At 40.1% G+C, this 25,095-nt stretch overlaps 1 protein-coding gene across 1 annotated transcript in view; it reads right to left on the bottom strand.

Annotated features, from left to right (window-relative positions):
- The window catches only part of Klf7 (KLF transcription factor 7), a 90,824-nt gene that overhangs the window by 50,255 nt on the left and 15,474 nt on the right, over positions 1 to 25,095 (bottom strand). The gene's annotated exons all lie outside the window — the stretch shown is intronic.

The raw sequence follows: 25,095 nt of genomic DNA, 5'->3' as shown, positions 1-25,095 counted from the left end.
AACTCCCAAGACTTGTTAAAGACAGGACTGTATTTATCTCAACATAAAATTGTCACTTGGTAAAGAAATAGAGAAGAACCAAAAAATTTTAGTTCCAACAAATCTTCATCCATGATCCTCATAAGCCTTTGTAAGATGATAGAAGCACTTTCATAGCAAAATTTAATACTTTAGATGTTTGCATCATCCTAAAGCTGTCCTCACTTAAAAATTCTACTACTCCAGACTCTTGTATAAAAGTACATTGTTTAACATCCAGCATCAGCCCAATCTGCTCCATTTTCTTGGCTTCAACAGAGAAAGACGAATGGCAAATGTAAAGTGTGACGAGTTTCAGATTAACCGCCGCCATAAAGCTTGTATATTTTCAACCGATATTCTGATTCTAGGCTTTTATACTGTTAAGAATGTATTTTAATGATATGCCCAGTTCTATTGTATCTGTCAAGGTTTTATTTTGGTGACATTCCAAAAGATTAGTTTTTTTAATCAGACTTCTGCTAAAACTCTGCATTCCTGAGTACAAAAAGCAGATTCTTAACTGTGAATCAGCTTTGAGCTCTGCTGTTGATTTTTTTTTTGATAGAAGCGATAATAAGATCAAACAAAGAAAGTAACTTTAATGTTTTAGTCTCATAGTTACTTAGCAAAGACGTGCTAAACTCAGATTAGGAGTGCTTCCCATTCAGAAATACAGTACTTCCACCAGAGGTATCTATTTTTTGTTTGTTTGTTTTGTTTTTCTTAAATTCTTTTATTGGTACATTTTAGGTATACAACACAATTACATTTCTCATTGGGAACTTGTACTTTTACATGATGCATCTTGGTTCTTATTTTTTCCCCATTCCTAGCCCTCCCTTCACCCCCTCCACCCTTCACTATTTACAAAGACTTTATTTCCATTTTTTTCATTTCTCATCATTTTTCCTTTCCCTTCTTTCCTTTCCCCTCCCCCTCCCACTACCCCAACCCCTTTGGACCTTTTCTTCGTATTTTACATCATCGATTATTCATTCTAATCATTGGTACATTTCAGGTATACAATACAATGACATTCATCCTTGGAAAACAACGCTGAGATTCCACCTCACACCAGAAAGAATGGCTGCTATCATGAAATCAACCAATAACAAATACTGGTGGGGCTGTGGGGAAAGAGGAACCTTGCTCCACTGCTGGTGGGAGTGTAGACTGGTGCAAGCACTGTGGAAATCAGTATGGAGATACCTCAAAGAACTAGGACTGGAAGTCCCATTTGACCCCACTATTCCACTGCTGGGGATCTTCCCCAAAGAATTAAAAGAATCATACCACAGTGATATATGTGCACCCATGTTCATAGCAGCACAGTTTGTGATAGCTAAAACTTGGAAACAGCCCGAATGCCCATCAACTGGAGACTGGATAAAGAAAATGTAATTTTTTAATAAAATGAAGTACTACTCAGCCATAAAAAATGAGAAATTAGAGACATTTCTAGCTAAATGGATGCACATTGAGGCGATACTCTTAAGTGAAATAAATAGGACACATATGTATATATACCGAACAGTTTCTCTGGTATAAGAAACTGAAAGTGTAAATAAGGACTAAATGTATAATAGGTAATGTGAAATAGGAAGAAAAGGGGCAAAGGGGAAGGAAGTGGGAGGGGTAGGGGAAAGGAAAGAAGGGTATGGAATTAATATGAGAAAATGGAAAAATAGGAACAAAATCTCTGTAAATAGAGAGGAATGGAGGGGTTGAAGGGAGGGCTGGGCAAGGGTGAAAAATAAGAACCAAGAGAGATTATGTAAAGGTGCAAATTTTCAATGATGAATGTCTGCTACTGATTATTAATGATATGAATGAATGAATGGTTCCAATCTTCATTCAGTACTCACATCACAAGTGTTCGTTCAACTACTGTGCTCACTGCAGGTTGCAGGGCTTTGCTTGTGTTAGAAGAAGACAGTGTAAATAGACCCATGTGATACAAGTACAGAATAAATAATCAGAAGCTAAAAATTACAAAAATTTGCAAAGCAATATGATACCAAAGTATATTCTTTTTTTTTTTTTTGGTACCAGGGATTGAACTTGGGACTGTGCACTTGCGAGGCTGACACCAGAACCACTGAGCTAAATCCCTGGCCCACCAAAGTATATTCTGTAAAGGGTATTGATAAATTGTTACGGGATGACCGGTAATGAACTCTACGCTCTAAGACAGAGGTATTCTTCAAGAAAAGCTTAGTGGAAAAGTCAGTTTTTTTTTTAACTTATTGATTAAATAATATCTCATATCAGAAACCAATCCTTCAGTACTACCACTTCTCATATCTATCTAGAAATTGACATTATCCTCACTTGCCCATATTCTGAATTTTATGACTCAAAACTTTCCCCTTCCTTTTTCTACCTCGTTAGAAATTTTCATTTAGCTCTCTCTGATATCAAAACGGTTACTCTTAGCTCCAGTAAATTAACTTCTGAATTAGAAAATTCGAATCCCCAAAACTCTCTTAATCATCTTCTTCCCTTTTTAAACTATTACCTACCATGTACAGTATGTAATGAGTATCAAAGACACAACTAACTATATTCTATGACTTTCCATCTTCTTCACTCTTCAAAAGCCATTTTCTGACACCAGACCCTGGTAGTTTCCCTACCTGTGGCACCTAGCCAAGTTTCCAAAATTGTGAACATGTATTCATATAGTGCCCCTACTTCCCCCTGCTGTATTTGTCATCAAAATCTGCCTGTTTCTGTTGACTCTCCCGTCCCTTTAGGTAGCTGCTTTTATTTTAAGCTCATTATTTTATCACTGTTTTCAGTAGCAGAATCCACCATTCCTGGGAGTAATGGAAAAAGTTTATTAATGTCCAGATATTTTAGAATGCTCTAGATATGTTTCTATTATTGATTTCTAGTTTGATTTCTTTGTTATCAAGTAGCATACTTTATAAGATATTGATCCTTTTAAATTTATTGAGGTTGATGTGATGGCCAATAGTATGGTCCATCTTGCTGAGGCTGGCAGTCTTAGAAATGACCACTAATACATATCTTCAAGAGTACAATCATAATGCTTCTTGAACTTTGCCCAAAGAAACAGATCTTTGAGACATGGATATATTCCAAGTAAAAATAAGCTAAATTATGGGTTACAGGATGTCCTTGAGGTAGTTCCCTTCCTCCTACACACTCAAGTGCCAATGACTGTTGGGTACAGCTTTAGTAGGCCCTGGCCCCTTACATACTTCTTAGCTCAAAAAGTCACCAAGAATTTGATCGTTTGGAGGCTCAAATCTTTTCATATTCTGAGTTTAAGGCACTGAAATATTCTAAACACATTTATATGCTTTTCTGGGAGGAATAAAAAATAATCTTTCCAATATGCCCTGGTTTGCATCCCAGGAGCACATGAGTCGTACTTATGATCTAAACATGGAGAGACCTTGGTCACTAAAACCTGGATCACTTCAGAGAGGCTCTACATTGTAACTGTGTTGCAGGACATTCTTATTCCAGCTGAGACTTAGAGAAGCACAGCTGCCCATCAGGGGGTGCCTCAAAGCCCTGTGGAATCATTATGAAATCCACTTCTCACTGTATTAGATGGAGATGAAGCTTAGCTCAAGAAGGTGTCAACTGGAACACGGGGTAAGGGGCCTAAAAGTATTCTCATCATGAGTGGAAAGATTAAACTGCTAATGATGCGGAGGGTTTTAAGACTAGATTATTTTCAAGCCAAAGAGAATGTTTATTTACAGTAATTATGAGAACTTTCTCAATAAATGTCCACATTGTTTAATCAGAACTTGCGGTATCAGTATTTACTCATGGATTTTAATATACATCAAGATGTCTAGAGAAATAAGTATGTATATGCATGAGTATACATATGGATATTTTCCTAACTTCATCTACTGAAAGAGCCTACAAGCCAACATTCTCATATAGCAATGAACACAGAAAGATGTTGGTTTTTATTTGTTTGTTTGTTTGTTTCTTTGGTACCAGGGATCAAACTTGGGTCCTTGTTCTTGCAAAGCAGGCGGCGAAACCACTGAGCTAAATCCCCAGCCCAGATCTTGGTTTTTAAGTATCATTCCCTGCAACAAGAATCAGGGTTCATTGGAGAAATAGTTGTTTTCAGAGTTGGAGCAAAAAAAAATTATAAAATAAGCTAAGAATATGTATTTGTAGGACCAGAAAATAAGAAAGGGGTCATTCAGTGAGGGGCTATGTCAAAAAGGCTCAGGTGCTAACTCTGATTGCTCTCACTGGTCAAATATGGACAATCTGAGCAAAGAAATGAGTAACAAAAATGATGTATTATAAACCAATAAACTAAAGTAAAACTCCATTTTGATATAAAAATGACTGAATAAATAAATGGAGAGGGTCTGCTCTCCCTTATAGTAAAATTACAATTAATAAATAGAGAAGCACTGATAATTTTAAAAATCACCATAAGACAAATAATGAAGTAACAATAATTGTAAGTAGAACAAACCAGTGGATGCTAAAATCAGTAGATGCAAAGTACGATAAAAGCATGATACCTACCTATTCTCAAAGCATCCTCCCACAAAGTATTCATTAATTACAAAGACAAAAACACTAACCTTGCAGTGGAGAAAGTAGGCAGACACAACCTTAACCATCTGATCAAGGTTAACAGTAATTACTCTTCTGATAGCATAAACCCTAATACACATTACTCTGGGATACTCCTGCCAAAAATGTATAAACTCAATCTAAACACAAGAAAATATCAGACAAATATTAAGATCTTTCTAAAAAATAATTGGTCAGTATTTTTTTCATAAGTGTCAAGATTATAAGGAATAAAGAAAGACCAAGAAGTTGTCACACATGAGAAGAGATGTAAGGAGATATGACAAGTAAACATAAGATTCTGTCCTGGATCCTGGACAGTAAAAGGACATTAGTTGGAAAACTAATGCAGTTCAAATAAAATTAGTTCATGGTATAGCATCAATGATAATTTCCTAGTAAAGAAAATTGTCTTTGGTTTAGGTAGATTTGGTGGGGGACATGGAGGAGAACCACCAGCAAACTATAACTGTCTTTAGACTGTCAATGTGGACAGAGTTCAAATGTTTGTTTATCCACCAGAAGAAGAGATTTGCTCTGTTCCAATGACACTCCAGCCAGTAAACTCCAAATCTGAGTCAGCAGATGTCAGTTTAGTGACATCAATTATAGTCATCTGGTAACTCAGGAGGTACGAGGCTTCTCTCAGCATGATCTAACAATGCACCTTCAGGACTGAACCACCAGATCAACCTCCAGCCCTGAAAAACTCACTACAGTCAGCAGAGAAGGAAATGTTCTCATGTGCAAAATGATTTTCTAATATAAGTCCCAAATGAGCTTTGTGAAGACTCTGATATCTCAACTTAGAAATGCAGGGTTTCTTCTTCTTTTAGTCTCCTAATAAATATCACCTGAAATTGGTTTTGAAATGATCACCCTGAAAGCTCTTTTAATACTCCCTTCATGCTTTTCATAGCTTTTGTACTTGTTGAAACATGCTTATTAAAAGTAATAATCCAAGACCTAGTTAAAAAAGAAATGATTTCCAACCTATTTCTGCCATATCTACAACTTCTATGATAGGTTCCAGAGGCAGACAATGAAAGAGAACAAGATAATTCAAGTCTTCAAACACATATTAAGTTTATGAAAATGTCCCTGCCACCAGCAAAAAGTGGTTATACTCATGGGTTCAAGAAAAATGAAGATATTTGGTCATATATGGATAGGATATTAAGCCAAGATGACCAAATGGCTTTTGTTCAACCTGTCCTTATCTCCTCATAAATCACATGAAACTTACCAGTCACCATGGCTAACATTTCTTGTCATTTTTTACATCTTCCTTATGACCATCATCTAAAAGGTTTTGGTCAGCTGTTTTTCTTCTGTTTACTTTCTCTCATGCCTTATTCTTAAGACAATCTTTCACTTTCCCTACCAGAAGTCATATTTTCAGTGAAAGTTCAAGATAAAATCTATCTCTACAGGAAGAGAGTCTAGGCAAAAAGAGAGTAAAGAAAATGTACTCCTGATTAAATGTTGAAAGCTATCCCTCCTCAACCTTGGTTAATTAAACAGTACCTCTACCTTAAAGCTAAAAGTCCACAGCTTGGTGGAATGTCTGGTTTCTAAGAATATAATCTTAAAATGAGTATAGACTTTAAGCTCCTCAACACCATGCCCTTTTAAATATTCAGGAAATAAAATGTTCTGATTTTTATTTCTGTGTGTTTTAGTTTGAACATAAGACAAAGCCATCAGTGCAATATATTTGCCACCATTCAGTAACTGCACCATAATGAGTAATTACTTGGAGTTTTGGGATCCCTGTATACTAAAGTTGGTAAGCCAGGAGAGAAAAAGAAAAAAGAAACATAGAGAAATTGCATTTTGCTAATGATTTTTTTCTGGAATAATAGAGTTGAAGAAATAAAAAGCCATCTATTACTACCTAAGTTGTTGGTCAACTATCAATCATTTGTGGTTCCTTTGGCCAACTGTTCTTAATCATACCACGTACCACATCTAAAAGGGCCATGAGTTAAAAATATAAAGGGCTAAAATAAATTTTGGGGGAAATATAGTTGTAAAAACATGGGGAAGTGCAGCTTTCTACTTCTTAGAAACTTGCAAAGTGATTCTTCTCTGAGCTCAGACTTTGACCTGACGGTAAGGGGTGGCCTTTGGTTCCAAGAAAGAATGTTCCCCCAGGTAATTACTTACACAGGTGAACTGTTGTTGGATCCCCATGGGAGCCTCTTTCTGACATTTATTATGTGTGGTTTTGTCATGTGCTACTAACCATGATGTCACAGTCCCCAAAGAATCTGAAGCAGAGAAAGAGGGAACGAACCCTCCACTTTCTCCTAAGAGAATCCCAAAGCTCAATTAGTGTTGTGTGCTTTAAGATCTTCAAACACATCCCAGGATGAAAATTCAGAGTGACCCAAACAAGCTACTAATAGGTGGGAAATTGGGGTTTCTTTTTTCACATCATCGTATAAAATATTACTTCTTTTCTAACTTCATCCATGGGCTTACACCTCACACTTTTTAGCAAAAAAAAAAGGAGAAGACAGAAATATATTCCTTTGACTTTTGAAACCAATTTTTAAAAACAGTAGAATTGCAAAGATTGATATTGATGGGAACTTTGTGGGAATGATATGATGTATGATTCCAACATACTTCTAGGTTTTTAAAATTAGGTCAGAGTTGAAAGATGGGAAAGGAAGTGGGAAGCATAGCCAGAGAGATCTGGTACCATTTTTTCTTGGGTGGTAGAGGGGACTGAAGAGCCATGATTAATAAATTCAATAAGCCCAGGAGAAAAACCTCAGCAGCCACATACATGAATTTTTCTGCCTTCCTTCTTGAGTATTCAACATTTTAAAGCAGTTTTGAGTAAGAGGATGGTCATACTGAATCTATTTTATGGCACAAAGGACAGAAACCAGTGAGAAGAATCAATCTCCCAAACCTGGAAAACCCAGAAAATGAGTGTTAAGATGACTTTAAGAAAATGTTCACCTTTTTAAAAAAATTTTCATCACTAGATAGTATTAGGGCAGAAGGGTAGGAGACAATGAATTTTGCCCAGAAAATGTGGGTAAGCAAGTGTAAGTAAAATCTCTTACTGCATTTTTTAGCTATTAGGTTAAAAAAAGACCCACATCAATAGCACACCCCAGAGGTACAGTAATACTACACATTACTGTCAGAATTGCTGAACTCCACAAAATAACAATAGTACATCCAATGTAAGATCACATTCTTTTCCACTGTTTCTCACATCAACTGTTTGCTGGAGCTGAAAACAAATTAAACATTTCCCTCTAGTAATTTGTAAATTCTGTGAGACAATGCTGTGGAAATTAATTTAATTCTAAATAAACATGAAAGTTGGGAAATGTCTATCAAAACTCCTCCAACATTTCTCCTCCCCAAATTATTTTGCACATACACAGAAAATATTTGTTTGTATATTTTTCCTTGGGGAGGCCAGGGAGGAAGGAGGCAAGATTAAAGGCCTGGGGAGAGGATGATGTCTTTGAAATTACTTTCCCTGGGCACATGATGCAAAGCAGCCTCAAACAGTGCTTTCATCTTCCAAGGATTCCATTGTTGCAATGCATAAAAGAAATCTCCCAAATAACTCAAATCCAAACTAAATGCTAAAGAAAGCCTAAAGTCGTGCAATCAAGACAGCACTGGGAACTGTGACCTCGTTCTCTTTTTTAGCTCCTTAAGGGAGTGGGGTCCCCTGTATCCCTAACCACTTAGAAATGCCTTATCCTCATATGTCTGTGAGCTTCAAAATTAACATGTCCACTAGGCACAAGAGGGCCGATGCACACATGGACAGCCCTTCCTAATTTGTTTCCACGTTATTTATTCAGATGCTACTTCTCAGCACATATTGATTTGAAGTCTGGCCTCTGCCCACCATTGCAGCTGGCCCATAAGAAGAGTCACTCACTGTTTCTTGGCCACTGGACTAGAGCTAAATTCCAACTTCTGAGAGTCTAGAGACACCACTGCTCATGCACAATGGGATTACAGCAGGCCTGCTATCCTCTTGTTCCCAATGAAGCTACTCTTCAGCTGACGGTGGAAATCCTATTTGCTACTTTGTAGCTCTAAAGTAAGTTTCACTAGATGCCCCTACTTTAGTCATTCAATTTCAACAAACACAATGAAACCTGTGCCTTAAGAGTCAATGAAAAATAACCCTACAGATACTAAGAGCAAAGGACTACACACATTAAGAACAAAGGACTAGATCTGGACTGAAAGTGAAACTTGTAAGAAGAAATGCAGAAGAGAGTCTTAGAGGAAAACTCCACCATGGCCCGCGACAGTAACATCCAGGCCCCCTCCTCAGGAAGGAGGCCATTCTGTCCCAGCTCCTCGGGAGAGCCCTGGTCTTGGGGGAAGTCTCCCTTCTGAGGAGCAATGGCTTCCCATGAACAACAATAGGCCCAATGGGTTTTCAGCTCCACCATTAATTTTCCATACAGAGCAGTTTTCTCGACGAGTGCTTGTGTCAGGGAGGGCCTGACGCTTCAGAAACCTGTAATTATTCTTGCCTCCCCACCCCCCACAGCCTCTGCACCTGTGTCAGTTCGGGCACCAGCTGGCCACATCTTGCCTCCTGCCTCCTAAGGGGGGACGAGAGGGGGACCATCATTGAAAACCCAAACTCACATGACTCGCCTCTTCTTCCAAAACGGAAAAACAAAACAAAAAAATTTAAACTCACCCATCTTATCCCTTCCCCCAACAGGGCTGCCAAAAGAAACAAATAAACATTAATTGGCTGGAGAGCCCTCATTCAACCAAAATTACTGAAAAACACAGTAACCGGGAAAGGCCTGACAAGGGGTTATTCATCCCCTTCCACAGACCACTCTCACACACATCCCCACCCGTCCCTATTAACTCCGCACACGCACTCACTCTCTGCGACCTCCCAGGTCCCTGCACTCTCAGGGGGCCAGGATGGGAACATGCCGAACCAACTACATCATCTCCCCTTCCTCTTCCAAAGCACTCGCACAGGCTGACTCAGGCTACGGCGATTTTTCTTTTACAGTAAACTCATTTCATTGACTCCCTCCTGGAACATTGTTACATCCTTCTCAGTTGGGTTAATCAGATATACCCTTCCTCTCCCCCCTATATAAAATACATACGTGTGTGTGTGTGTGTGTGTACATATACAATTACAGCTCTGACTCAAAGCACAGGCATACATGTGTAATGGTGCTCACTCTTTCTCTATCTCCCACTCGCAGCTTGAATTTCCCAAGAACAACAGGTTCAAAGCCTACTGGGACCTTTAGTGGCAGATGCAATTTAGTGGCTGGTGATCACAGAGACTAGTACTTTCAAAACTCAGGGCTTTTGTGAACTTCCAGTATGGGAAGTTAAATACAATGTAGTGGCACTGAGAGGAATGTTTTTTCTACTCCTCAGACTGCATAAACCCCTACACTACCTTTCCTGCACCCATGGTTGTATTTTCACTTCATCTGAGGTACCTGGAATTGATTTCCCAAATATTTGAGGTGGCTGCATGGCTGATGCACCATGTTGCTTACTCTCTTTGAGGAAACAGGCTGGAGCTGTGTACAATGAAAGACAAAACACTTGAGGTGAAGTGTACTAGTCCAGGTGCCAGAGAACCAGGGTCCAAAATCAGGGTACACTGCATACTGGCTCTAACACGCTGGAGGAAGATACTTAACCCTCTGTTTCTCAGTTTCCTCACCAGTAAAATGGTGAGGAAATAGCAGTACCTCCACCCAGAAATGTTGGGAGGAGAGATCACTGGACTGATATATGGCAAGTGCCTGGTCCGCAGGTTGCAACAATAACCTTTAGAGCACCATTTTCATTATACTTTCAAGCAGACAACAAAGATACATACCAAAGGCACAGAAATGAAAAAAACCAAAACAAATAACTCTAAAAAAAAAAACAGTTCTAGGGCTGGGGACTTAGCTCAGTGGTTCCACCGCCTGCCTCACAAGTGGAAGGACTAGAGTTCGATCCCTGGTACCAAAACAAGAAAACAGCTATAAAATTTAGATAAGCAGAGGACTCTGTTAGGAAGATCAGCCCTGACTAGCTGAGTGACCTTTACTACTCTAAGCTGTTTTCTCATCTACCGAAAGAGTGGACTCAATTCCTAAAGGAACCCCTAGTCTGGAATTTTATGAGGCACTGAAACAATAACAGAGGCATAAAGACCAAAAAATGACACTCATTCAGAGCACATTCAGAGGCATTCACACATTACTCTCTTGCCAAACTCATAGCAAAGGCAGGAGGCTTGGGACAACCAGGAAGAAGCTGAGCAGGGACCCCGGGTGCTCTGTTGTAAGGCTTAACATACTCAGTAATGCAATTTTACAAAAGGCTATGGAGCTTTCATTTACTGTCTCCACCAACTCTCAGCCTCACCAGCACCTGAACAAATGTAAACTCTAAAACCAGCAAGCTACACTCTCAAAGACCCCTTACAACTCAAGCTTCTTCCTCAACATGGACAACCAGCACTGACATGACCTAGCCTTACATTCCTCTAGTCCCCTCTTCTCTCTTTCACTCACTCTGCTCCTCACACAGACACTCCACACATAGCGAGCACTGTAAGCTCTAATGCTTGCCCTTGTGAACCCCAGAATGTGAACTTCCAGGTCATCACACACCTGCTTCCTTTTAATATATCATGTGTCATCTTCATTGTTACCTATCCAGAAAGCCCCTCTTTGACCTGCCTTGACAACCTAGCTCAAATAGCTCATCATTCTCTATCACACCACCTTGTTTTCTTTGCTTTTCAGTGCTTATGAGATCCTGAAAGATTGCAATTATTTGTTTATTTGTTTACTGTGTACCTTTTTCCAACCGGAATGAAAGTCCCAGGAGAACAGAGACTTATGTGTCAACAAATCCTGAGTGCCCACCACAGTGCCTGGTAACAACATCCAAAACACACTAGTTGAATCAATCAATGAAGCCATTAATTCAGGTATTCCAAGGAATGCCTGAGCTAGTCCATCCAGCCAGGAAATTGATCCTAAAATGCCCACCTGATTAGGCCAAAAGACTCCATTATCTTTCTCCTCAGTTCAAGTTTTAGCACTGATAATGCACTGAGTGATTTACACTCATCAGAAGGAGTGCAAAGGAGCCTCTTATCAAGACAGAGACCTGTCCCGTGTGCTCACATCTGCCCATTTCAAGCAGATGTGAACACCTACCCATTTCTTCTTAGCAGTTTTTATTGCATCATGTGCTCCAGTGTCACTACGATGAACAAAACTTGCCCTCTTCTGCACCTCCGTGACAGGTGCTTATTAACTGGTGTCCTGAGGGAACAGAATAAAGAAAGAGGCTCAGCCCACTTTTTATCATCTATTCTCATCCTAAAAGGATCTCCCTGAGAAAGGCAACCTGCCCACCAGTCTCCAAAGCACTGGAGGCTCATGCCAATTTATTCTACAACATTAGCATATGCTATCAGTCCATAAATAAAAGGTCTTTAAATGAAAAGGTCCATTAAAATCTAGTAGTCTTTAAGGACTCATATTTTCTGTCATCCTGAATAGCCCTCCACTCAGGTCTTCTAAAATTCCTGTTTTGGCCCATTCTTGTGTCTTTCCCATAAATTCCCAAACACAGAAGCATTTCCTTCCTCTCTATTCCCTTTAAGAATTTTACATAAAAAGGTATCTCTACTGAGAGGTGCGACTTATTTCAGGATCATTATTTCACAGATACAGAACTCTCAGACCCTGGAAGTGAGCCAAAGTCCAATTAAGAGGGGATGGTGTTTGAACTAGGTAAGAGTGGAGGGTGAAACTCTTGAATAGAAGCTGTACAAGATTTCTATAAATGTGTGTATGTGTGTGTTTGCACGCCTGCCACTGACAATGAAATATATATTCTTTTTAATGCATTTCAGATGCCTTTTTCTACACATATCATTGTTCCCAGAGTCACAAAGCTGTTTCCTTTCTTATTCATTACGTTAGGCAACAGGAATCTTTCCCATGCTGAGTGGAAAAAAAGATGAAGGAAAAAGAAAGAGGTGGTTTTTCCACCGTGTAAAGAAAAGTAAAATGATGCTTGGCCCATTTCTGAACCACATTATGATGCTGCAGATTTCAAATTAACAATTCAACCCAACTTGACAGGAAAGTATCAAACACTGAGACCCCAAAGTTTGGCTTCCAGTCACTGCGGCACCTCACTTAACCTTAGGTGGCTCTGAGAATATTGGATGACATGCACTTTCAAGCACACCCGGCTCTCACTGAAGAAGAGACACTAATTTGAATCATCAGTGCCATCCCCTCTCCCCTTTGTTCCTGTCTGAACCAATTTCCATATAGTTTCAAAGAAATCATCAGCCCATGCAAAGGGGAATCCCAGCGGAACAGAACTACATTAGCAGCATAAGGGGGAAAATCTAATTTCCCATCCAGTTGCTTTGTTGTTTCAACCTCCAAGGAAGGTTGCTACACATGCACAACACAAATTAAGTTTTAAAACATCACCATGATTTAAAAACATTTTTAAACACCTCTCATGGGGAAAAGCTGGTTCTTAGTGCAAACCTCCTTACGCGGTGAAGGTCAGTTCCAACAGAGCTTGCGAGTGGCCTGGATCTTCGAGGTCTCAATCATCTCAGCCAACAAAATATTTAAGAGCCGCACACATTCACTGAAATCACTGCATGTGCTACTTAGGGTCTATGGTGAGTTAATTCTTAGTATAAGGCTGTAGCCGCATTAAGAATTCTTAAATTACCTTGTTGACAGACCTCATGGAAATGAGTTTTTAGGGTCCAAATTAAGAATTCCTTTTTGGCATGACAAGATATGCCAGTGCGATTTCCTAGTGCCCTACTTACTGGAATAAAACTCATGGCAAGACACCAGTGGGACTACATCATTAATTAACCTGAACCACATACCGGAACATTGCTGCTAATAAAACTCCCCTACAAAGAAAACATGTTTTCTCTACTGAGAATCCTGGAATGTGGGCCCCAGCAGAGCCATTGCCTTAATTAAGGAGATAGTTTCATGTTTGTGTCTATGTGTGAGATTCCCACTAAATTTGGTCATATTTGGCTTGATCTTTAATAACTTCATTTTTTCCTTGCATGTGCTTTTTTGGAAAAAGAAAACAAAAATGACATCTACCATCCATGTTATCAGGATTTGCTAGTGATTATGTGAATGAAAGGTTCATTTTTGCTAAAGTAGGGGATGCTGTATCTATAGAGTCCTTAAAAATATATTCTGAGCTGTCAACCCATGATTTACTGAATCAGAGATCTACAGAAACCTTCCATTTCCCCTGGAACACAGGCTGATAGAAACAGAACAAAATTCTAACTGTAACACTCAGGTAAAACTGGGACTTTCCCAAAACTGGGACTTTTCTCATGTAATCCATATTAAAGGCACAGGCTTTAAAAAAAGAGAGAATTTTCTCCTAAAAAGCATCTAAAAAGCTTAACAATAAGTGTCATACTTGGGAGTTCCCCCGTGATACCATACAGTCAGCAAAAATTAAAACTCCTACTTATGGGAAACCCAATGTAGTAAAGAAAATTAGGGTTTCTGCAGTTACACAACCAAATTACCAATATAAGCAGAAACAGAACCAAAAGTTTCTTGGCTACTAACAATTAGGATCTCAAAACATTCTAAATATTCAACACATCATCATTTCTTCGTAATCTTGGAAGAATGAGGATTCCTGATGAATGCCTAGAATCGTACAAGCTAGAAGAAAACACCAGGTCTCAAATTTATTTCATAAGTTTTCTGACTACATTTCTCTATGTCATTCCTTTTGGTAAAATTGGAATGGGTTGTCTTGCTTTTGATCACATCCTTTATTATGAGTCTTCTGTGGTTATTCCACAGAAAATTTTGGTGAAATTGTTAAAAGCAAATGGCATTTCAGTCATTCCCATCTGTCACCATCAAGCGAAAACTGCTGAGATGAAAAGAAATGGAGCTATCATTTTTAAAAAATATGAACTGAGAAAATTCATAAATGCAGTTTACTGATGATCTCAATTTATTTATTTGATCAATACCAAATATACAGAAACTAAAATTTATATAATTTTTAAAGGAGAGACTTGAGCCCACCAGTCAACATTTTTTAAACATTTCCCAATTTTAATAAATATAAAATTGCAAACCTGAGTAAATGAGATTAAAATTTCACTCCCAAAATGACCTCCAGAATAGTGGTTCTTGGCTCATTTTCAACATCAGTATTATCAGTCATTCAGCCCTTATACTCAAGAATCAAGTAGAAAATGCAGTTAGAAAAGAGAGGCAAAAGATAGAGGCATCAAGAAGAGAAGAAGAAATGGCAGCAACGGAAAACAGATGAACAGGAAGCATCTCACTCCTGTGTAAAAATCTGAGGTGCCAACAGCTGTCTTACCATTAATGTACCTCTAACCAAGAGAATCTATCAAGGTTTGGGAAACAGATCGACTCAAGGGCAAAATTTACACTTGGCTCTACTTCCTGCCTGAAATTTAAACACTAATTTTAAAGTGGCTTGTCTATAATTATCTGGTAGTAACCAAGTAAAAAAAAAAGGATAGCTGTGGGTGAAGAAGATTACTGTGACTCAGAAATGTATGGTGGTAAAAGAACTTCTCTGTTTAAAAATTAGGCATTTTAGCCTTTTGGAGAAGGGGTGCCCCAGCAGCCTTGAATATCAAAGTCCTTTAATTCAGGCCTTTTTATAAACATATAAAATCACAGGCAATATAGAGTCACAGAGAGAACTGAGACCACAGTGGGGAAGACTTTTACCAGATCCTTTTACAAAGTGAACTATGTCCCCTTCCATGAGTCATCTTTTCTCTGTTTCTTAGTTTCTTTACCAAGAAATCAAAGTTGTTAATAAAATGAACTAGATCCATACAATCCCTTCGAAGGCTATGAAAATCCTCTGTGAATACAATAAATTTCTCATGACCAAATCTTGCTTATCTAAAGGAAGTGAGGCACACAAAGAAGATGGGATTCGTGATTCCTATCCCTCCGCATAGAAGAGTGTCATGTTTCCAAGTGTCTCAGTTATGGACTCTGGACTGCAGGTTCTGTCTCCAACTCCTAGACAAAGTCCAATGACACAAGCCCATGTGGCTGTCCTCAAAGTGCTGAGGCAGACCTGTTTTTTCAAAGGATGATTTTTTTTAGAAGACCCTTTCTAACAAATCAACAAACTGAAGTACATACATACAGGGGCCAAGGAAATGAGCTACATTAGTGAAATGGTCAAGGAGTAAGGCAGTAGGGATGGGCAGGGACTGTGGTCTGAACAGCACACCTAAAAGGCGAAGCTGCCATTTAGCTTTAGCTCATTGCTATAATAGGAAATGGAGGTCTAAAGCTGGCCATTTTTTTTAAAGGAGCCAAATCCTAGAGGTTATGTGAAATCTCCTAAATTTTAAAATGTTGATAACTAATATTAAAAGAATTCATGAGACAAGCAAAGGGTCCACAGATGCCAAGTTGAGGCTTCTGTTCCAAAGGAAAGGAGAGGCAAAAGCAAAAGCAAAAGCAGGGGCTATTTGGGCAGCCCTTTGCTCTCTGTAGATCCAAAGGATGGTGTGACATAGCTGCAAAACTGTCTCTTAGATTTGCTGCAAGCTAGGAAAACAGTTTTCCTAGGAAATCCCTTACTTAAGGACAGACCCAGCTGGAGGAGGCAATGAATGAGAAGCAGCATTTCATTAATTCTCTGCTCAGTGACTCCTGCCCCAGCATTACTGAGCCTGAATCCTTGCTCTCAAGAAGAGATCTGCAGAGATGGACCATGAAATGTCAAGCAGGAGCTGTGACAAATTCACAGGAGCCTGGAAGTTTAAACTTCTTTCGGGCCTAGCCCTACATCTGGAATAATCAGCGACTGCTGAATAAATAATTCTTAAATCAAGTTTTAAAACATCTTGTTAGGGATTGCTGTTATTTCTCAATGCATGCTCTTCTGTGAGGTGCCTGGATGAGGCCCAGATTGGTAGATGTGTCGACTAGGATAATAATGACTGGGGAGAAAGAATGCTCTGCTAGGATAAGCAGGCTGCACCTTTTAGGGGCAGGGACTTTACCTTGTACTGCTTTGAAATTAATTCAACAATTATTGACCAAGTTTTCACTGCCTATCAGACACTATGCTAGAGACTACAGGGGATTCCTCTAAGGTGTTGCTGGTGTAGAAGGACTGGCAAGAGAGAAATACAAACAATTAAAGACAACCTGCCATATGTGTGACTAATACCTGGATAAATAAAATGCTACAGCAACATAGAGCGGAAACCAATTTACTCTTCCTGCAGAGGCCAGGGAAGGAGACCCATTTGAGCTAGATTTTGACAAGTGACTGAGCTTTCTGCAGAGTGCAAAAGGGGACAACGGTACTCTTAAAAGAGCAATCATTGAGCAAGGAAGGGTGCAGAGGCATGGAAGGCCCTCTACGTGTTGGGAGAGGGTGAGCAGTGTGGGGGTCTTGGTGCACAGAGCAAAGGTTTAGGAACAGCAGGAAATGCGTCCCAGAGCCTAGAAAATGCCAAGTGCTCCTGGCTGACAATTACATTGCTGGTTTTCTCCGGGCTCAGTTTTCCAGGGTACTTATTAAAAGGCAGTGGTCATTTCTCTAGATCCTTAGTGATAAATCAAGGATAGATTAAAGTCCTCAATAGACACTGGTAATGCCCCGTAGTTATATTAATGCTGCCAAGTAATATTCTTGAACCTAAATGTTTAAAGAAGTCATCTGAAGCAACTTTTTTGCACATTTACACTCCCAAGGTAAAGCACACACATACAGGCCAGAAAATGAGAACAACAAAAAAAGATCTGAAGAAATAAATATTATCCCCAAGAATCTTGGCTAAAAGCAAAAAATCAAGCACAAAATTAAATTCAGACCTGAGCTGCCTGGTTGCTGAGGCAAAAAGATCAACGAGTTAAGAAATTCCCACTATCAAATAAAAAAAAAATCAGTTCCTCTGAGGTCAGTTGATCTGTACACATAAGCTTTCAAAAAGGTGAAAAAAGAGGACAAGGAAACATGGAAGAGAAGAAGGAAAGGGGAGGGAAGAATTATATAATGCAAAAAAAAATCTCCCTCTATGAAAAAAGTGTTTTAAAAGATAAAATATCTAAAACAAACAAACAAAAAACCTCAAAGGTTTTGTTGGTGAGGGGACCAAAAGCTCAGGGCCTAAGTGTTTTTCTCCTTCCTAGCCTCTCTCTCTCTCTCTGTGGATGTTTTTCTGGCTTTCTAAGCAAAGAGGAAACCTCACCCATTCCTGCAGACATGCACTCTGACCACATTCTGCAGGCCCACGGCCCTCGGCAGCCCTGGAGCTGGCTGTGGAGTAGCTTTAGCCACTGCTCAGGTTCCATGCAGGCCAGTTGGTGTGGGCTGAGGCAAGGCCCACTCGTTAAGGACATGCATAGGCACATTTGATCTTTGAAAATCTTTGAAAATGAAGTCTTAAGCTTCCAGACTGAAAACAAAAGCTTCAGGGCTGAAGAGGGAGTTGGAGGAAGCACATGGCAAGCTTTGGCCCCAGCCCCCACTGGCTCCCTGGTGACTAAGAGGCTCACAGAATCAATAAAGCAGCATTTGAATTCTGCAATATCATAAGAGAGGGCTTCGCTCTGGGCCTTGTGGGTGCAAGACAGTGGGGGAGGAAAAGGCCAGCTACAAGGGACAGGATGCTTCATTAAAGTCTCAACTCCAGGGAAGCAAGGCATGGACATGCCCCACAGAGGAACCCATATTGATAGGCTCCCAAAAAGACCAAAACCTTTTCCCAAGTCCAAGACTTGTCACAATGCCACAGTAGAAAAGAGTACAGCTAGAGTAAGCAAAGTCTGAATGGCAAAGAGCTGTCACTTGGCATTGGCCTCCAACATGCAGGCAAGGGACAGCTCCTGCTGAGGCAAAAGTTTTAAATGTGTCATGTAAGTGTGATGCTCCTTCATCTGCAGCCACAGATTTTAAGGCATCTCATGTCATTAATCTTTCACTCTGTCTTCTTGGGTCACCTATAAATACCAAAACAAACAAAATCCAGAGCTACTGTTAAACCAGCATGGAGATATCAGAACTCCTGTCCTCAGGCTCCACCTGGTTTGTGGAGATCTCCCAGGTGTTGCTACCACCCTGAGGTCACATGACCTAATCCAGCGGCCAGGCCAATATTACCAGAAATCTCATGAACACTCATAATCTTTGCCTTCAAATGAAGATACATGGATGGTGCTGGTCTCTCCTGCCACTGTCTCTCAGTAGTGCTGGCAACTGTCATTGCAAACTCTAAACACTGATACTAAAGGTAAATAAAGTTCTCAAATTCATCCTAATCCCCAAATCCTCCCTCTAATCATGCAGATCAAGCAAATGTCTTATCTCTATGAAGTCATGGTCATCTTCCGCTTCTACAAGTCTGGCTTTTGATCCTTGTTAGAAGGTTAAGCATTCCCTGTTGTGAATCATACTTACATCAGTTCATTCCATTTGCTGTTACAAAAGCAGCACTCTTCCCAAAAAGGTTTTTCCTTTTGCTTTTTCTTTAGTGACCTATCAAGCCAGAATCATATATATATATATATATATATATATATATAAAATATATATATATATATATAATATATATATATGCAGCCTGCTTTACTTATTGATGTTATTCACATCTGTCAACAGGGGACAATAGCAACTTGCTAATCAGTCCTAGGACAGAATTTAAAAAATGGAATGCTTACAGCAGATCTACACTCAAAAACAAACTGCTGCCACTGATGCCCATAAACCACTCACTGTTTTTACTTTCCTAGACTTTGTCAGGAAGCACTGTTCAGTAACATATCATTAAGGCTTTAACAGACAGGCTCAGTCATCTCTTGCCTGAGATGATTTAATGGGTGACGTTAAAGGCCCATTAACTTTTCCTTTTCTTTATTTCCCTAATTTTTTCCAATGGAATCATATAAAGCTACTGTGAAAGAGGTTGAAGTTTAAAAAAAAAAAACCTTTAAACAACACACTTACTCAGTGCTAATGATACACAGTCACCCCTCGATATCTGGAGAGGATTGATTTTCATACCCATACCTCAGATAGAAAAATCTGCTTAAGTCCCTTACATAAAATGGTCTGATCTTTGCATATAAACTATGCACAGTCTCTTGGAGAATTTAAATTATCTCCAGATTATTAATAATTACTAGTACAATGTAAATGCTACATAAATAATTGTTAGGCTATATTGTTTAGGGAATGATTACAGAAAAAAAGTCTGGATTCAGTAGAGGCATAATTTTTTCTTGAATAGTTTTGATCCATGGTTGGTGAAATCAAAAGATACAAAGGGTCAACCATACAAAAAATACAGAGCGTGACAAATTTTTGCTTAAGAAGATGAAAGTTCCAGCTAGATCCCAAGAAAGTTATAAAACTCGAGAAGAGATTCATAATTAATGAAATATGGTGTTTAAAGGTTGTAAGCATTCTCAAATGTCTGTTCCATTTCACAGTCTTTCTGACTAGTGAACTATACATTTCAAGGGGAAATTTTTGGAACATTTTTAGGGAGGCAAGTAGGAAAATTCTTTGACTATGTAAGATATGACTGTGCATGTCACTAAGGGATGTCCCCTCCTGGCAGCCTCTCCTTTTCCTTATGTCTCAATGATATTTCACTCTTCCATATTCACTTATCTGTGTCTTATCCAGTCCTAGACACTGAGATCCACAAGAGTAGTGACAATGTCTGTGCAGAGCATCCGCAGCACATTGCACAGTGCTTAGCACATCGAAAGTCACCAAGAAATAAAGAAAGAGAGGGAAAGAAGGGAAGAATAGGTGAATTAATTCAACAACAAAAGAATCACAGAAGGAAAACAAATTATAAGTACAAAATTAAACATGATCCGCTTCCTTCTCAAGAATCTGATGGTTTATTATGGATGAATGTGATGATGCTAATGTCTTCATCCATACCTAGTAGATGACAGACTGATATACAAAGGGTCAAGTCGACTTAGGACTAGGAGTCAGTGCTGTGATGTAAAGTGATGAAGAACAGGCAAGTGGCAGGTGGGTAAGTAAAGCACAAAGGAGTTGCCACAGCTAGGATGCTTTAGAGACAAGGATTCTTCCACTCTCTTCTCTCTACCTATACCCCCTTCTATGAAGGCCACTGGTCTATATTTCTAACGTTCTCTCCATTTTTTAACTTTCAGATAAGGCCAGGAAGATTTAAGATGCACTCCCTACATCACTCACTTTCCCTGACTGTTCTAAGCTACTTGCTGGCCTGGCATTCCTCAAATACCAAGGGACAATATTCCCTTGATCCCCTTTCTCAGGTCAGATCAATGCTCTCTGTCACTGCTGCTTCCCCTTGCTTCACTGGACCCTTCCCTCCACCTGCTCTTCTCTCAGTTTCCATTCTCCTTGGAGGACGCCTTTCCCATGCCCTGTGATTCCCTAAGAGGCCTCCACTTCCAACGTATCTTCTACGATCCTCTGCCTCCCTTCACTCATTCCTGCCCAAGAGGAAAAAAATAGAAAATAGTGGCCCACTCATCTTGGGGCCAGGACACAGTAGCCCCACTAAGGGCCAGGACAGGCAGGACAACTTGCTGTTCTATGCAACACACTCTTGTTGATGGTGGCTCACCTATGGCTAGAAGGGGATGGGCACAGGCCAAATGATGGGATGCTGGACTGAGACTGCACTTGGCCAACTGCACCTAAATCTAGCTTTATCACTAAGAAAGGCATTTGACCTTTACCTGTCTTCTTCCTGTACCTATTTTCTCAAACAAGGTAGGGGCTCCCTCATTACTCTTACTGATAGAACAGCAATTATATTCGAGACAACTCTTAATGAGAAGCCTTCCACATTTTAAGACATCAAACTTCAAGAAAACCTAAGAGGCCCATCATTCCATTTCCTGGATTGCTCTTAAAACATTAAAAATAATGATCATAAATGAAGGTCCAAAATATTTAGACAGAACAATTCTGTCCTTGCTCCCCAGCACCCTCTCCTTCTCCCCTAAATTGTCAGTAAGTGCTTCTATATCTGCTTACTTGAAATGCCACGCACATCAGTATATACAATGGACATTTTTATTCTGTTTTCTCATTTGTATAGAAGATAACTGGCTTTCATTTTTCAGGTGAAAGACCCCAGGTGCAGGGGAGACGAGGGTCAGGAAGGTCTGGATGCTCCCTGGCCCATAGTACTCCTTGCCCCAGAAGAGCTTCACCCCTTTTTTCTAGGCATTTCTCCCACTGCACCCACCCTACTTCCTCAGAGCAAGTGCCTGGACACAAAGAAAGTCTTAGGATAGCTACCAGTACACAAGATGTCACCACTGAGGCAGCGGGGTGAAGGGAACATGGGCCTCACTGGACTGTTTCTGTAACTTCCTGAGTCTATAATTATTTCAAAATAAGAAGTTTTTTAAAGATGAAGTAAGTCAGTGGTAACTGGAGAAAGGCACAACGGAGGAACCCCAACGTGCAAGCAGGAGGAACAACTAGCTAACGATGACCAAGTGCTCCGAAAATACAATGCACTGAATGCAAACTCGGACCCCTGACCTGGCTGCTTCCATCCTCCCTGCAGGCCAGTTCTTAAAATGTTTGATTTTTCTTTAAAGAACAATAAAGCAAACTGTTGTGAGCTTGGAATGTTACCACTCAATCCAAAGCATTTTATGGGGTTTTTTGATAGTTGAGTTTCTATCCTCTTTTTTAAAAAATTAAAACAAAACCTTCAAAGTACATAAATATTTAATTTTGCAGAGAAAGGTATGGCTCTCCACATAGAGAGTTTGTCCAACTCATGATCTCAAGGATTTTACAGCCAGACTTCCCTGCAAATCACACTGGTGACAGAAACCCAGTTGCAGACTCAAGTGTTTTATTACATTCTTGACCCCAGATTCAAATTGTTCATGTGGGAGGTTGAGCCAAAGGTTCATTCTAACAAATCCCTACAGAAGTGACTCAGAGACTGACATTGCCGTCCCTCTTCCACACAGAAGTCTAGAGCCAGGGCCAATGGCAACTGTGAGCATCAGGGACCCCGATGCTCTAAGTCTACCTGGATAGTCTGAGCAAGAGAAGCCCGCCATGCCCCTGGACACTATTGCTTCCCAGGGCCATCTGATTACAAACTGCCACTCTGAATGGAGCTGTAATGACACAGACATTCAACCTAAAAAAGACAGGTGGGCTAAACACCTGGTGGTCCAGTGTCCAGGTCCAGCCTCTAAGATTTTTTTTTTTTGGGGGACACGTACAGTATTTTTATTTATTCTCACACATACTGTATTTTATACCGTATTTTTACACAGTATTTTTATTCTGCCCATTTTTTCAAATCAAAGGATTTGCAATAAACATTTAGGTTTCTAGCATCTCGTGAAAACCCTGAAGATCTGGCAGTGGATTCTGCATCTCCTTTAGAGTAGCATTTGGCTAGAGCTGAATACCTGCTGCCCCTTTAGCTAGAATCTATCATAACTATGTCCCTACCAATCTCTACTGCCCTACACTGTCTACCTTCATCCTTGACACGCCCAGCCTGGCTCCCTGTGGCCACCTTTATGACCCCCATTCTGTGACTTCCAATGTCAGCTTTAGGGAGAGGAACTTCCCACCATCCATCTACCACATTGCATTCCTCATTCTCTAAATTCTCAGGGCCCTCGCTATATGATATACTCAGTCACTTCCTGTGCCCTCTAGTGTTCTTCCAATTGTCAAGACCACAAACACAAGATACCAAACTCTTAGTTCTCAGGCACCAAAAAATCTGTCTTTTCCCTAGTGCCAACCTGGCATGTTGATTTCTTAATCAAGATAAGAAGTCGGTGTGGTTTCCTTTCTATGATGGGTATTCAGTAATTTGGGGAAAGATAAATAAAAAATATGTTAAAAGCAACTCCCCTACTGAAAGTTATCACTCTGTCTCCGGGAGACTCTGCCTTTGTCTTCTAGATTAGCTGTATATTTTTCTCTTACTAACACTACTGGGATTTGGAAGGGATGTAGCTGCAGAGAGGAAGGGGCCTCCTGGGGCCCACATCCAACTTGGTCCACATCTGCTATCCTGGAAATGCTGCAAGTCAACCAAGAAGCCACAATCCATCCTGCAGTCTCTATGCCAGCGATAGCAAAGCTTTTAGAGCTTTCAATGATAAAAAATAGCCAACTGCAGCACGTGCACTACAGGTTCACCACCACCACTCTGTGCCCACACTCGGCTCAGCAGAGGCACTCACTACCCACTGAGGATACGGCACTGCCACAGTCACTGACTGGCCACATGACACCAACCAGAAAGATCCTGTAGACAGAGATGCAAGTGTGCTCTCGTTTCCACCAGCGCTCAAGTGAGATGCGAGAGTGGACTTCATACCTAGCCCCTGGGCTCCCCACATCCTGTGGATATGGCACCTGCCTTCAGCAGCAGGTGAACCTGAGCTTCACGGGGTTTGGCCAACAGAGTCGATGTGGTTCTCAGGTCTGAGAGTTCACTCCCTTTCCTACCTGCAACTATCACCTACCAAGGTATTCTCCAGCTGGAACAAGTCCACATCCCAGGCAGCAACATGCTGCTCTGTCCCTCCACACCTAGCATGGCTTAAACTGCCAGGCTCAGAGGTCTTGAGAAGTTCAGGACTTCCTACCTAAGTAAGTCCTCACCTTCTCACCATTACCCACACGTGACAGTGCCCTGTCAATTAGCCATACAAATGTCCACTTTTAGAAGAAAACTGTCACTAGGACTCACTTCCACCCCCAAACCTAGACTTCCTTCATCCGGGATACAATACCATTACTACTACTACTACTCCTCACACACACACACACACACACACACACACACACACACACACACACTGTTTCATGGATGCTATATTATTTTTGCTATCTTAAGGGGCATGAATGTTTCTGTTTTTACTATTAGTATGATTACAACACATAATTAGATTCATGTTGAGGAATCGGTACATATACATGTCACATCTTCATCATTTTTCCTCCCCAGTCCCCCACACTCTCTCTTCCCCCTACCCCAGATCCCCTTTCCATCTCCACAAAGACTACCTCCTGGTTTCCTACCACCACTCTTTTATTTTGCTCTTTAAATTTTTTTATATTTTGGGCTTCTCATATAAGATAAACCATGCGATATTTAATATATGTTAATGATTAAAATGTGTTTTAAAAATTCAGGGCTGGGGATGTAACTAAGTGGCACAGTGCTTGCCTAGCATGCCCAAGACCCTGATCTCAATCCCCAGTACCGCCACCAAATAATAAAAATAATAATGATAACAGTAATAAGATCTTTATCCAGAAGTTCTGACATACTATGTGCCACAGACTACGTTTATTTCCTCAAAATTTAGTTAAAACCTAACACACATGAATACCCACAAG

Source organism: Heterocephalus glaber, unplaced genomic scaffold (assembly GCF_053883595.1).
Source record: "Heterocephalus glaber isolate CG9 unplaced genomic scaffold, H.glaber_assembly_v1.0 deba00000621, whole genome shotgun sequence".
Lineage (NCBI taxonomy): Eukaryota > Metazoa > Chordata > Mammalia > Rodentia > Bathyergidae > Heterocephalus > Heterocephalus glaber.
The sequence above is the reverse complement of the archived record's forward strand: the minus strand, read 5'-3'. Positions and strand labels throughout refer to the sequence as shown.